This window comes from Tursiops truncatus, chromosome 11, assembly GCF_011762595.2.
Source record: "Tursiops truncatus isolate mTurTru1 chromosome 11, mTurTru1.mat.Y, whole genome shotgun sequence".
Lineage (NCBI taxonomy): Eukaryota > Metazoa > Chordata > Mammalia > Artiodactyla > Delphinidae > Tursiops > Tursiops truncatus.
In genome coordinates this window covers 20,347,976-20,362,104 of record NC_047044.1, presented here as the reverse complement: position 1 = coordinate 20,362,104, position 14,129 = coordinate 20,347,976, and the positions used below count along the sequence as shown (strand labels likewise).

Sequence of the window (14,129 nt, the reverse complement as noted above, 5' to 3'; positions counted from 1 at the left end):
CCTCAGCTGGGCTGGCTCTGCCGTGGGGAGGTGTTGCTCAGACAGTGGCCCTTTTCGACTGAGTGGATTTACGGCTGCGGTTCTCAAACTTGATTATGCATTACAATCCCCTGGAGAATTTTTAAATCTCTTTATGAGGCTGTGACCCAGACAGATTAAAACATAATCTCTGGGGTGAAACCCGGACTTCCAGATCCAGGAAGCCCATGTAAGAGGAACCCAAAGAGACCCCCACTAAGACATTATAATTAAAGTATCAAAAGTTAAGACAAGGAGAGAATATTAGAAGCAGCAAGAGAAAAACAATTTGTTACACACAGACATATGTCATTTTTGTGCACTTCGCAGATACTGCATTTGTTAAAAATTGAAGGTTCGTGACAATCCTGCATCGAGAAAGTCTGTCAGTGCTGTTTTTCTAACACCATTTGCTCACTTTGTGACTCTGTGTCACGTTTTGGTAATTCTCGCCATATTTCAGAGTTTTTCATTATTATTATATTTGTTGTGGTGATCTATGATCAGTGATCTTTGATGTTACTATCGTAATTGTTTTGGGGTGCTACAAACCCTGCGCATATAAGACAGTGGACTTAATGTGTTCTGACTGCTCTGTTTCCCCATCTCTGCCTCTCTGTGGGTTCCCCTCTTCCCTGAGACACAGTATTGAAATTAGGCCAATTCAATTAATAACCCTACAGAGGCCTCTGAGTGTTCAAGAGAAGGAAAGCCACACATCTCTCACTTTAAATCAAAAGCTAGAAATGACTAAGCTTAGTAAGGAAGGCAAGCTGAAAGCAGAGATAAGCCAAAAGGTAGGCCTCTTCCACCAAACAGTTTGCCAAGCTGTGAATGCAAAGGAAAAGCTCTTGAAGGAAAGTAAAAGTGCTACTCCAGTGAACACCAAAATGATAAGAAAGTGAAACAGCCTTACTGATGATCTGAAGAAAGTTTTAGTGGTCTGTACAGAAGATCAAACCAGCAGAAACATTCCCTTAAGCCAAAGCTTAATCCAGAGCAAGACCCTCACTCTCTCAATTCTGTGAGGGCCAAGAGAGGTAAGGAAGCTACAGAAAAGTTGGAAGCTAGCAGAGGTTAGTTCATGAGGTTTAAGAAGCAGCACCTATAACATGCAAGTGCTGATGTAGAAGCTACAGCAATTTGGTTCAAGATGGCGGAGTAGAAGGACGTGCGCTCACTCCCCCTTGCGAGAGCACCGGAATCACAACTGACTGCTGAATAATCATCGACAGGAAGACACTGGAACTCACCAAAAAAGATACCCCACACCCAAAGACAAAGGAGAAACCACAGTGAGATAGTAGGAGGGGTACAATCACAATAAAATCAAATCCCATAACCACTGGGTAGGTGACTCGAAAACTGGAGAACAATTACACCACATAAGTCCACCCACTGGAGTGAAAGTTCTGAACCCCACATCATGCTTCCCAATCTGGGGGTCTAGCAATGGGAGGAGGAATTCCCAGAGAATCACACTTTGAAGGCTAGCAGGATTTGATTGCAGGACTTCGACAGGACAGGGGGAAACAGAGACTCCACTCTTGGAGGGCACACACAAAGTAGTCTGCTTATCAGGACCCAGGGGGCAGGAGCAGTGACCCCATAGGAGAATGAACAGACCTACCTGCTAGTGTTGGAGGGTCTTCTGCAGAGGCCAGGGGTGGCTGTGGCTCACCATGAGGACAAGGACACTGGCAGCAGAAGTTCTGGTAAGTACTCCTTGGCGTGAACCCTCCCAGAGTCCACCATTAGACCCACCAAAGAGCCTCTAGCTCCGGTGCTGTGTCCCCTCAGGCCACACAACCAACAGGGAGGGAACTCAGCCCCATCCATCAGCAGACAAGCAGATTAAAGTTTTACTGAGCTCTGACCACCAGAGAAACACCCAGCTCTACTCACCACCAGTTCCTCCGATCAGGAAGCTTGCACAACACTCTTAGATAGCCTCATCCACCAGAGAGCAGGCAGCAGAAGCAAGAAGAACTAGAGTCCTGCAGCCTGTGGAACGAAAACCACATTCACAGAAAGATAGACAAAATGAAAAGGCAAAGGACTATGTACCAGATGAAGTAACAAGATAAAACCCCAGAAAAAACAACTAAATGAAATGGAGATAGGCAACCTTCCAGAAAAGGAATTCAGAATAATGATAGTGAAGATGATCCAGGCCCTCAGAAAAAGAATGGAGGCAAAGATTGAGAAGATGCAAGAAGTGTTTAACAAAGACCTAGAAGAATTAAAGAACAAACACCTAGAAGAATTAAAGAACAAACAGAGATGAACAATACAATAACTGAAATGAAAAATACACTAGAAGGAATCAACAGCAGAATAACTGAGGCAGAAGAATAGATAAGTGACCAGGAAGACAGAATAGTGGAATTCACTGCCGTGGAACAGAATAAAGAAAAAGAATGAAAAGAAATGAAGACAGCCTAAGAGACCTCAGGGACAAAATTCAAACACACCAACATTCTCAGTATAGGGGTCCCAGAAAAAAAAGAGAGAGAGAAAAAGGACCCAAGAAAATATTTGAAGAGACTGTAGTCGAAAACTTCCCTAACATAGGAAAGGAAATAGCCACCCAAGTGCAGGAAGCACAGAGAGTCCCAGGCAGGATAAATCCAAGGAGAAACACACCGAAATCAGAAATTACTGATTTTGTCAGTAATCAAACTGACTAAAATTAAAGACAAAGAAAAATTATTAACAGATAACATACAAGGGAACTCCCATAAGGTTAACAGCGGATTTCTCAGCAGAAACTGTACAAGCCAGAAAGGAGTGGCATGATATATTTAAAGTGATGAAAGGGAAGAACCTACAACCAAAATTACTTGACCCAGCAAGGATCTCATTCAGATTCGACGGAGAAATCAAAAGCTTTACAGACAAGTGAAAGCTAAGAGAATTCAGCACCACCAAACCGGCTGTACAACAAATGCTAAAGGAACTTTTCTAGTGGGAAACACAAGAGAAGAAAAGGACCTACACAAATAAACCCAAAACAATTAAGAAAATGGTAATAGGAACATACATATCGATAATTACCTTAAACGTGAATGGATTAAATGCACCAACCAAAAGACACAGGCTTGCTGAATGGATAGAAAAACGAGACCCATATATATGCTGTCTACAAGAGACACACTTCAGACCTACGAACACATACAGACTGAAACTGAGGAGATGGAAAAAGATATTCCATGCAAATGGAAATCAAAAGAAAGCTGAAGTAGCAATGCTCATATCAAATAGACATTAAAATAAAGAATGGTACAAGAAACAAGGAAGCACACCACATAATGATCAAGGGATCAATCCAAGAAGAAAATATAACAATTATAAACATATATGCACCCAACATAGGACACATCAATACATAAGGCAAATGCTAACAGCTATAAAAGAGGAAATCAACAGTAACACAATAATAGTGGGGGACTTTAACACCTCACTTACACCAATGACAGATCATCCACAAGAAAATTAATAAGGAAACACAAGCTTTAAATAACACAATAGACCAGATAGATTTTATTGATATATATAGGACATCTGAAAACAGCAGATCACACTTTATTCTCAAGTGCACATGGAACATTCTCCTGGACAGATCACATCTTGGGTCAAAAATCAAGGCTTGGTAAATTTAAGAAAATTGAAATCATATCAAGCATCTTATCTGAACAAAACACTATGAGATTAGAAATAAATTAGAGGAAAAAAAGGTAGGGGCTTCCCTGGTGGTGCAGTGGTTGAGAGTCTGCCTGCCGATGCAGGGGACGCGGGTTCGTGCCCCGGTCCGGGAGGATCCCACATGCCGCAGAGCGGCTGGGCCCGTGAGCTATGGCCGCTGAGCCTGCATGTCCGGAGCCTGTGCTCCGCAACGGGAGAGGCCACAACAGTGAGAGGCCCGCATAACGCAAAAAAAAAAAAAAAAAAAGGTAAAAAACACAAACATAGGGAGGCTAAACAATACATTACTAAATAACCAAGAGATCACTAAAGAAATCAGAGAGGAAATCAAAAAATACCTAGAGACAAATGACAACGAAAACACAATGACCCAAAACCTATGCGATGCAGAAAAGCAGTTCTAACAGGGAAGTTTATAGCAATAAAATCCTACCTATCCTACCTCAAGAAACAAGAAAAATCTCAAATAAACAATCTAACCTTACATCTAAAGGAACTAGAGAAAGAACAAACAAGACCCAAAGTTAGTAGAAGGAAAGAAATCATAAAGATCAGAGCAGAAATAAATGATACAGAAACAAAGAAAACAATAGCAAAGATCAATAATACTAAAAGCTGGTTCTTTGAGAAGATAAACAAAATTGATAAACATTTAGCCAGACTTACAAGAAAAAGAGGGAGAGGACTCAAATCAATAAAATTAGAAATGAAAAAGGAGAAGTTAAACAGGCACTGCAGAAATACAAAGCATCACATGAGACTACTACAAGCAACTCTATGCCCCAAAAATGGACAACCTGGAAGAAATGGACAATTTCTTAGAAAGGTATAACCTTCCAAGACTGAACCAGGAAGAAATAGAAAATATGAACAAACCAATCACAAGTAATGAAATTGAAACTGTGATTAAAAATCTTCCAACAAACAAAAGCCCAGGACCAGATGGCTTCACAGCTGAATTCTATCAAACATTTAGAGAAGAGCTAACACCCATCCTTCTCAAACTCTTCCAAAAAACTGGAGAGGAAGGAACATTCCCAAACTCATTCTATGAGGACACCATCACCCTGATACCAACACCAGACAAAGATATTACAAAAAAGAAAATTGCAGACCACTACCACTGATGAATATAGATGCAAAAGTCCTCAACAAACTACTAGCAAACAGAATCCAACAACACATTAAAAAGATCATACACCATAATCATGTGGGATTTCTCTCAGGGATGCAAGGAGTCTTCAGTATATGCAAGTCAATCAGTGTGATACACCATATTAACAAATTGAAGAATAAAAACCATATGATCATCTCAATAGATGCAGAAAAAGCTTTTGACAAAATTCAACACCTATTTATGATAAAAACTCTCCAGAAAGTGGGCACAGAGGGAACCTACCTCAACATAATAAAGGCCATATATGACAAACCCACAGCAAACATCATTCTCAATGGTGAAAAACTGAAAGCATTTCCTCTAAGGTCAGGAACAAGACAAGGATGTCCACTGTCACCACTATTATTCAAGATAGTTTTGGAAGTCCTAGCCACAGCAATCAGAGAAGAAAAAGAAAGAAAAGAAATGCAAATTGGAAAAGAAGTAAAACTGTCACTGTTTGCAGATGACATGATACTATACATAGAAAATCCTAAATACGCCACCAGAAAACTACTAGAGCTCATCAATGAATTTGGTAAAGTTGCAGGATGCGAAAGTAATGCACCGAAATCTCTTGCATTCCTATAAACTAACAACGAAAGATCAGAAAGAGAAATTAAGGAAAGAATCCCATTCACCACTGCAACAAAAAGAATAAAATACCTAGGAGTAAACCTACCTAAGGAGGTAAAAGACGTGTACTCAGAAAACAATGACACTGATGAAAGAAAGTCTGCAGTCTGCAGGGGGTTGTTGCACCACGGCTAGCCGGGAGGGAGTCTGGGGAGAAGTGTGGACCTGCCGAAGAGGCAAGAGACGTTTTCTTCCCTCTTTGTTTCCTGGTGCTCGAGGAGAGGGGATTAAGAGCGCTGCTTAAAGGAGCTCCAGAGACGGGCGCGAGCCGCGGCTAACAGCGCAGACCCCAGAGACGGGCATGAGACGCTAAGGCTGCTGCTGCCGCCACCAAGAAGCCTGTGTGCGAGCACAGGTTACTATCCACACCCCCATTCTGGGGAGCCTGTGCAGCCCGCCACTGCCAGGGTCCCAGGATCCAGGGACAACTTCCCCGGGAGAGCGCACAGCGCGCCTCAGGCTGGTGCAACATCATGCTGGCCTCAGCTGCCACAGGCTCGCCCCGCATCCGCACCCCTCCCTCCCCCCCGGGGCTGAGTAAGCCAGAGCCCCCTAAGCAGCTGCTCCTTTAACGCCGTCCTGTCTGAGCAAAGAACAGACGCCCTCCGGCTACCTACACGCAGAGGTGGGGCCAAATCCAAAGCTGAGCCCCAGGAGCTATGCAAACAAAGAAGAGAAAGGGAAATCTCTCCCAGCAGCCTCAGAAGCAGCGGATTAAAGCTCCACAATCAACTTGATGTACCCTACATCTGTGGAATACATGAATAGACAACGAATCAGGCCAAATTGAGGAGGTGGACTTTGAGAGCAAGATTTATTATTTTTTCCCCTTTTCCTCTTTTTGTGAGTGTGTATGTGTATGCTTCTGTGTGAGATTTTGTCTGTATAGCTTTGCTTTCACCATTTGTCCTAGGGTTCTATCCATCTGTTCTGTTTTCTTCTTAAAACATTTTTCTTAATTATTTTTTATTTTAATAACTTTATTTTATTTTATTTTATCCTCTTTCTTTCTTTCTACTTTTTCCCCCTTTTATTCTGAGCCGTGTGGATGAAAGAATCTTGGTGCTGCAGCCAGGGGTCAGTGCTGTGCCTCTGAGGTGGGAGAGCCAACTTCAGGACACTGCTCCACAAGAAACCTCCCAGCTCCACATAATATCAAACAGCGAAAATCTCCCACAGATCTCCATCTCAATACCAGCACCCAGCTTCACTCAACGACCAGCAGGCTACAGTGCTGGACACGCTGTGCCAAACAACTAGCAAGACAGGAACACAACACCACCCATTAGCAGAGAGGCTGCCTAAAATCATAAGTCCACAGAAACCCCAAAACACACCACCAGACAAGGACCTGCCCACCAGAAAGACAAGATCCAGCCTCATCCACCAGAACACAGGCACTAGTCCCCTCCACCAGGAAGCCTACACAACCCACTGAACCAACTTTAGCCAATGGGGACAGACATCAAAAACAACGGGAACTACAAACCTGCAGCCTGCAAAAAGGACACTCCAAACACAGTAAGATAAGCAAAATGAGAAGACAGAACAACACACAGCAGACGAAGGAGCAAGATGAAAACCCACCAGACCTAACAAATGAAGAGGAAATAGGCAGTCTACCTGAAAAAGAATTCAGAATAATGATAGTAAAGATGATCCAAAATCTCGGAATTAGAGAAAATGCAAGAAACATTTAACAAGGACCTAGAAGAACTAAAGATGAAACAAACAATGATAAACAACACAATAAATGAAATGAAAATAGTTGTGGGCTTTCCTGGTGGCGCAGTGGATAAGAGTCTGCCTGCCAATGCAGCAGACACAGGTTCAATCTCTGGTCTGGGAAGATCCCACATGCTGTGGAGCAACTAAGCCCAGGTGTCACAACTACTGAGCCTGTGTGCCATAACTACTGAAGCCCGTGCGCTTAGAGCCCACGCACTGCAACGATGAGAAGCCCCACTTGCCGCAACTAAGACCCAATGCAGCCAAAACAAAATAAATAAATTAAAAAAAATACTCTAGTTGGGATCAATAGCAGAATAACTGAGGCAGAAGAACGAATAAGTGACCTGGAAGATAAAATAGTAGAAATTACTACTGCAGAGCAGAATGAAGAAAAAAGAATGAAAAGAACTGAGGACAGTCTCAGAGACCTCTGGGACAACATTAAGCGCACCAACATTCGAATTATAGGGGTTCCAGAAGAAGAAGAGAAAAAGAAAGGGACTGAGAAAATATTTGAAGAGATTATAGTTGAAAACTTCCCTAATATGGGAAAGGAAATAGTTAATCAAATTCAGGAAGCACAGAGAGTCCCATACAGGATAAATCCAAGGAGAAACTCGCAAAGACACATATTAATCAAACTGTCAAAAATTAAATACAAAGAAAACATATTAAAAGCAGCAAGGGAAAAATAACACACAAGGGAATCTCCATAAGGTTAACAGCTGATCTTTCAGCAGAAACTCTGCAAGCCAGAAGGGACTGGCAGGACATATTTAAAGTGATGAACGAGAGAAACCTACAACCAAGATTACTCTACCCAGCAAGGATCTCATTCAGATTTGATGGAGAAATTAAAACCTTTACAGACAAGCAAAAGCTGAGAGAGTTCAGCACCACCAAACCAGCTTTACAACAAATGCTAAAGGAACTTCTCTAGGCAAGAAACACAAGAGAAGGAAAAGACCTACAATAACGAACGCAAAACAATTAAGAAAATGGGAATAGGAACATACATATCTATAATTACCTTAAATGTAAATGGATTAAATGCTCCCACCAAAAGACACACTGGCTGAATGGATACAAAAACAAGACCCATATATACGCTGTCTACCAGCAACCCACTTCAGACCTAGAGACACATACAGACTGAAAGGGGATGGAAAAAGATATTCCATGCAAATGGAAATCAAAAGAAAGCTGGAGTAGCAATTCTCATATCAGACAAAATAGACTTTAAAGTAAAGACTATTAGAAGAGACAAAGAAGGACACTACATAATGATCAAGGGATCGATCCAAGAAGAAGATACAACAATTGTAAATATTTATGCACCCAACACAGGAGCATCTCAATACATAAGGCAAATACTAACAGCCATAAAAGGGGAAATTGACAGTAACACATTCATAGTAGGGGACTTTAACACCCCACTTTCACCAATGGACAGATCATCCAAAATGAAAATAAATAAGGAAACAGAAGCTTTAAATGATACATTAAACAAGATGGACTTAATTGATATTTATAGGACATTCCATCCAAACATAAAAGAATACACATTTTTGTCAAGTACTCATCGAGCATTCTCCAGGATAGATCATATCCTGGGTCACAGATCAAGCCTTGGTAAATTTAAGAAAATTGAAATTGTATCAAGTATCTTTTCCAAACACAGCACTATGAGACTAGATATCAATTACAGGAAAAGATCTGTAAAAAATACAAACACATGGAGGCTAAACAATACACTACTTAATAACGAAGTGATCACTGAAGAAATCAAAGAGGAAATAAAAAAATACCTAGAAACAAATGACAATGGAGACACGACGACCCAAAACCTATGGGATGCAGCAAAAGTAGTTCTAAGAGGGAAGTTTATAGCAATACAATCCTACCTTAAGAAACAGAAAACATCTCGAATAAACAACCTAACCTTGCACCTAAAGCAATTAGAGAAAGAAGAACAAAAAAACCCCAAAGTTAGCAGAAGGAAAGAAATCATAAAGATCAGATCAGAAATAAATGAAAAAGAAATGAAGGAAACTATAGCAAAGATCAATAAAACTAAAAGCTGGTTCTTTGAGAAGATAAACAAAATTGATAAACCATTAGTCAGAATGATCAAGAAAAAAAGGGAGAAGACTCAAATCAATAGAATTAGAAATGAAAAAGGAGAAGTAACAACTGACACTGCAGAAATGCAAAAGATCATGAGAGATTACTACAAGCAAGTCTATGCCAATAAAATGGACAACCTGGAAGAAATGGACAAATTCTTAGAAATGCACAACCTGCCAAGACTGAATCAGGAAGAAATAGAAAATATGAACAGACCAATCACAAGCACTGAAATTGAAAATGTGATTAAAATTCTTCCAACAAACAAAATCCCAGGACCAGATGGATTCACTGGTGAATTCTATCAAACATTTAGAGAAGAGCTAACACCCATCCTTCTCAAACTCTTCCAAAATATAGCAGAGGGAGGAACACACCCAAACTCATTCTACGAGGCCACCATCACCCTGATACCAAAACCAGACAACGATGTCACAAAGAAAGAAAACTACAGGCCAATATCACTGGTGAACATAGATGCAAAAATCCTCAACAAAATACTAGCAAACAGAATCCAACAGCACATTAAAAGGATCACACACCATGATCAAGTGGGATTTATTCCAGGAATGCAAGGATTCTTCAATATACGCAAATCAATCAACGTTGATACACTATATTAACAAATTGAAGGAGAAAAACCATATGATCATCTCAATAGATGCAGAGAAAGCTTTTGACAAAATTCAACACCCATTTATGAAGAAAACCATGCAGAAAGTAGGCATAGAGGGAACTTTCCTCAACATAATAAAGGCCATATATGACAAACCCACAGCCAACATCATCCTCAATGGTGAAAAACTGAAAGCATTTCCACTAAGATAAGGAACAAGACAAGGTTGCCCACTCTCACCTCTCTTATTCAACATAGTTTTGGAAGTTTAACCACAGCAATCAGAGAAGAAAAGGAAATAAAAGGAATCCAAATTGGAAAAGAAGAAGTAAAGCTGTCACTGTTTGCAGATGACATGACACTATACACAGAGAATCCTAAAGATGCTACCAGAAAACTCCTAGAGCTAATCAATGAATTTGGTAAAGTAGCAGGATACAAAATTAAGGCACAGAATTCTCTTGCATTCCTATACACTAATGATGAAAAATCTGAAAGAGAAATGAAGGAAACACTCCCATTTACCAGTGCAACAAATGTTGAAAGCCCAGAGATAAACCCACGGACATATGGTCACCTTATCTTTGAAAAAGGAGGCAGGAATGTACAGTGGAGAAAGGACAGCCTCTTCAATAAGTGGTGCTGGGAAAACTGGACAGTTACATGTAAAAGTATGAGATTAGATCTCTCCCTAACACCATATACAAAAATAAGCTCAAAATGGATTAAAGACCTAAATGTAAGGCCCTCAGAAACTATCAAACTCTTAGAGGAAAACATAGGCAGAACACTCTATGACATAAATCACAGCAAGATCCGTTTTGACGCACCTCCTAGAGAAATGGAAATAAAAACAAAAGTAAACAAATGGGACCTAATGAAACTTCAAAGCTATTGCACAGCAAAGGAAACCATAAACAAGACAAAAAGACAACCCTCAGAATGGGAGAAAATATTTGCAAACGAAGCAACTGACAAAGGATTAATCTCCAAATTTTATAAGCAGCTCATGCAGCTCAATAACAAAAAAACAAACAACCCAATCCAAAAATGGGCAGAAGATCTAAATAGACATTTCTCCAAGGAAGATATACAGATTGCCAACAAACACATGAAAGAATGCTCAACATCATTAATCATTAGAGAAATGCAAATGAAAACTACAATGAGATATCATCTCACACCAGTCAGAATGGCCATCATCAAAAAATCTACAAACAATAAATGCTGGAGAGGGTGCGGAGAAAAGGGAACACTCTTGCACTGCTGGTGGGAATGTGAATTGGTACAGCCCCTGTGGAGAACAGTATGGAGGTTCCTTATAAAACTACAAATAGAACTACCATATGACCCAGCAATCCCACTACTGGGCATATACCCTGAGAAAACCATAATTCAAAAAGAGTCATGTACCAAAATGTTCATTGCAGCTCTATTTATAATAGCCCGGAGATGGAAACAACCTAAGTGTCCATCACTGGATGAATGGATAAAGAAGATGTGGCACATATATACAATGGAATATTACTCAGCCATAAAAAGAAACGAAATTGAGTTATTTGTAGTGAGGTGGATGGACCTAGAGTCTGTCATACAGAGTGAAGTAAGCCAGAAAGAGAGACAAATACCGTATGCTAACACATATATATATATGGAATATAAGAAAAAAATGTCATGAAGAACCTAGGGGTAAGATGGGAATAAAGACACAGACCTACTAGAGAATGGACTTGAGGATATGGGAAGGGGGAAGGGTAAGCTGGGACAAAGTGAGAGAGTGGCATGGACATATATACACTACCAAATATAAAACAGATAGCTAGTGGGAAACAGCCGCATAGCACAGGGAGATCAGCTTGGTGCTTTGTGACCACATGGATGGGTGGGATAGGGAGTGTGGGAGGGAGGGAGATGCAAGAGGGAGGAGATATGGGAACATATTTATATGTATAACTGATTCGCTTTTTTATAAGGCAGAAACTAACACACCATTGTAAAGCAATTATACTCCAATAAAGATGTAAAAAAAAATCTTAAAATTTGTATGGAAGCAAAAAAGACCCCAAATAGCCAAAGCAATTGAGAAAGAAAAACAGAGCTGGAAGAACCAGGCTCCCTGACTTCAGACTATATTACAAAGCTACAGTAATCAAAACAGTATGGTACTGGCACAAAAACGGAAATAGATGGAACAGGATAGAAAGCCCAGAAATAAACCCATACACCTATGGTCAATTAATCTACAACAAAGGAGGCAAGAATATACAATAGAGGAAAGGCAGTCTCTTCAATAAGTGTTTCTGTGAAAATTGGACAGCTACATGTAAAAGAATGAAATTAGAACACTCCCTAACACCATACACAAAAATAAACTCAAAATGGCTTAAAGACCTAAATATAAGACCAGATAGGATGAAACTCCTAGAGGAAAACACAGGCAGGACACTCTTTGACATAAATCGCCACAATATCTTTTTGGATCCATCTCCTAGAGTAATGGAAATAAAAACAAAAATAAACAAATTGTACCTAATTAAACTTAAAAGCTTTTGTACAGCATTGGAAACCATCAACAAAATGAAAAGACAACCTACAAATGGGAGAAAATATTTTCAAATGATGCTACTGACAAGGGATTAATTTCCAAACTATACAAACAGCTCATAGAGCTCTATATCAAAAAAACAACCCAATCAAAAAATGAACAGAAGATATAGACATTTCTCCAAAGAAGAGATACAGATGGCCAAAAGGCACATGAAAAACTGCTTGAAATCACTAATTATTAGAGAATTCAAATCAAAACTATAATGAGGTATCGCCTCACACCAGTCTGAATGGTCATCATCAAAAAGTCTAAATAAATGCTGGAGAGGGTGTGGAGAAACGGGAACTCTCCTACACTGTTGGTGGGAATGTAAATTGGTACACTGACTATTGAGAACAGTATGGAGGTTGCTTAAAAAACTAAAAGTAGAGCTACCATAGATCCTGCAATCACAATCCTGGGCATATATCTGGAGAAAACCATAATTTGGAAAGATACACGCACCCCAATGTTCATTGCAGCAGTATTTACAATAGCCAAGGCATGGAAGCAACCTAAATGTCCATCAACAGAGGAATGGATAAAGAAGATGTGGTACATGGAATATGTAATATGGAATATTACTCAGCCATTAAAAATAATGAAATAATGCCATTTGCAGCAACATGGGTGGACCTACAGCTTATCATACTAAGTGAAGTAAGCCAGATAGAGAAAGATAAATATCATATGATACCATTTAAATTTGGAATCTTAAAAAAAAAAAGATACAAATGATCTTATTTCCAAAACAGAGACTCACAGACATAGAAAACAAACTTATGGTTACCAAAGGGGGAAGGGGGGTGGGTGAGGGATAAATTAGGAGATTGGGATTAACATATACTCACTACTATATATAAAATAGATAACCAATAAGGACCTACTGTATGGCACAGGGAACTATACTCAATATTTCATAATAACCTATAAGGATTATTACAAAATCTGGGAAGAGTATACATATATATATTCTGAACTGCTGTGCTATAAACCTGAAACTAACACGATATTGTTAATTGACTATACTTCAGTTTTTAAAAAGTTGCTAAGGAAGTAGATCTTAAAAGTTCTCGTCACAAGAAAACAAATTTTTTTAATAATAAATAAAAGCAGAATCCAGAGTACTATGTAGAGCACTGCAACCAACTTTTACCCAAAGGGCATTTGCTGAACTGGGTAGACTTAACAGTTTGTTTTTTAAAACTTTACATGGTTAGGGAATTTGAAAGGAAATAGAGAAATGACCAGCTTGTGAGTATAAATCGAAATATACACTACATAAAACCACAATATATTCATACTAGCGTCTGTTGTACAGCAATGGCCACATGCAACAGCACAGATAAATCTTAGTAGCACAACGCTAAAAAAAAAAAAAAAAAAAAGGCAAGTCTCAGAAGGCTGCGTACCATATAGCATCCTTTCTAGAGAGTTCAAGACAAACAAAACTGAACAATATCATATTCAGACAAATGAATATACATAACAAAAATATGTTAATGATAAAAATGAAGTTCAGGATAAGGGAAGCAAAGAGATGAGATGAAGGA

At 39.5% G+C, this 14,129-nt stretch overlaps 1 protein-coding gene across 1 annotated transcript in view; it reads left to right on the top strand.

The window, feature by feature from the left end:
- The window catches only part of ANO4 (anoctamin 4), a 440,366-nt gene that overhangs the window by 416,634 nt on the left and 9,603 nt on the right, over positions 1 to 14,129 (top strand). The gene's annotated exons all lie outside the window — the stretch shown is intronic.